Source organism: Pundamilia nyererei, unplaced genomic scaffold, assembly GCF_000239375.1.
Source record: "Pundamilia nyererei isolate P.nyererei 1_Seehausen unplaced genomic scaffold, PunNye1.0 scaffold00157, whole genome shotgun sequence".
Lineage (NCBI taxonomy): Eukaryota > Metazoa > Chordata > Actinopteri > Cichliformes > Cichlidae > Pundamilia > Pundamilia nyererei.
Genome location: NW_005187558.1, coordinates 1,162,949 through 1,164,755, shown reverse-complemented (window position 1 = coordinate 1,164,755; position 1,807 = coordinate 1,162,949). Strand labels below are relative to the sequence as shown.

General features: G+C 47.1%; 1 protein-coding gene across 1 annotated transcript in view; it reads left to right on the top strand.

Annotated features, from left to right (window-relative positions):
* Positions 1-245: 245 nt before the first annotated feature.
* zmym2 (zinc finger, MYM-type 2) overlaps positions 246-1,807 on the top strand; it is a 34,236-nt gene continuing 32,674 nt past the window's right edge. Inside the window, exon 1 of the mRNA XM_013913877.1 lies at positions 246-325. The gene's annotated coding sequence lies outside the window, so the exon portion shown is untranslated. The remainder of the gene's footprint in view (positions 326-1,807) is intronic.

Sequence of the window (1,807 nt, the reverse complement as noted above, 5' to 3'; positions counted from 1 at the left end):
AAATCAACAGCATTATAATAGACAACATTCGGCCTCCCTCACATTTATCATGAGTCCACAGAGTAACAATTACTGACTTAATAAAATCACTCCTCCGAATCCCGTCTCACTGAGAACTGTGAATAGATATGTTGCAGGTAAACACAAACCATAAATGAGTTCTCAGAAATTCATATCTGTTTTTGTACGCGAGTGAACGTGCTGTTGACGCGTAGTGAGTGCTCTGCTCAGTAGATGATCTTGGATATAAACTTGTGCGCACGCGCTTCCGCGGATTAATGTCAAGGCACAAAAGTGGCGCTACACCGTTTTGAGCTCTACTCCGGTAAGCGAATTTCACAGACGTTTTTCGTATTCTACTTTTACGCCTAATTGGCCAAAGTTTGGGGAACTTGTGCGGGGGGGTTAGCCGGATGCCCGGGGAGTTTCACAGTACTCACACTGGGGCGTGAAGACTCATTAAGGGATGAATAAACAGTTCATTTTAACAGATTTGGTCCTCTCCGTCTCTGCGTGCTGTAGCTACTGCCGCCTCTAGTCTTCAGTATTGTTCAGTTGGCTAATGGCGGACGGCAGGCAGTGCTGTTTTCCGCTGGGGGAGGAGGGAGGTGTGTGGTGGGGGGGTGGGGACAAAATTACTCTGGTTGTTATAGTAATGGGTTCATACCTAGTTACAGTTTAGGTAACTCACAGGATGCTCACGTAAAACACGATAAGAGAATTTCTCCGGGTCTTGTTTACCACCGCATGACACAAATGAAGCCAGTTCATGTGATATATGAGAGTAGGGCGCCCCTTGCGGTTGCCGAGTATATTTTGCCAGTGATTGCGCCAGGGTGGACTCCGCGTAGGGTAACTTTCCAATTAAAACCCCCATCGTCACAGGTATCGCAGAAATCGGGCTTTTTATTCGAAACCCGGGTCTGTTTCGCTGGCACCGGCATGTGTGCGCCTATAGAGCAGATAATCTGGACAAGAACAGGGGTTGTGGAAGGGGGGAAACACGTTTTCTTTTTCCTTTTTTTAGGTGTTGGGGACTGTGCTTGTCAGTGGCACACTGCATTAGCCCATCTTGATAAACATTTGCTTCTATTTTAATCTGTTATATGCGAGTAAGTTGCGATGATTTTTGTTGGTATTTTAACAATGGCGCAGTCTGTGTCTGCTCTCCTCCCCTCGATCTGCCGCTAATCCAATGGCTGTTTGCGGCAGGAAGGGGCAGGGGAGGGAGCGGAACGGAACACCCTGAACCACGTTTCTCCTGGACCCCAACTTGGAAGCCAGTCTAGCCTCTCCTTTTTCCCAGGTTATTTATGGAAGAGCTGCGCAGCTCAGGTAGTGCTGGTTCCGTTTATTCTCACTGATCAAAGTTTTGGATCTGCTTTTTATTGCCAAGTTTGTTAAATATAAATGCCGGGGAAGAGAAATGGAAGCTATTTCGGGGTCGAGTGATAGTCGCCGCTGTAGCCGGGGGCACGGGCCTGATTTTGTGCTGTGGTGGTCCTTCCAAGCGGTGTTGATAATCAAGGGCACGACCAGTGGGACTCCGGCGGCCCCGAAGGCTTCGTACAGCCTGTCCTTCATTGGGTGTTTTCTAATAATTCACAGGAGGTCTCTACAGCTGTGTATAGCAGGGTTTAGTTTTGCATTCAGGTAAACGGAATGGACCATTTGATTTTGTGTTGTGTATTTTTTTTAGCCCATCAGCTGGCTTGGGGATGCTCTGATGGCTGCGCATTACGCATCACTTCTCAGTGACATAAGTCTTATATAATAATCCCAGGCGTTTAATTTGAATATTTTATTA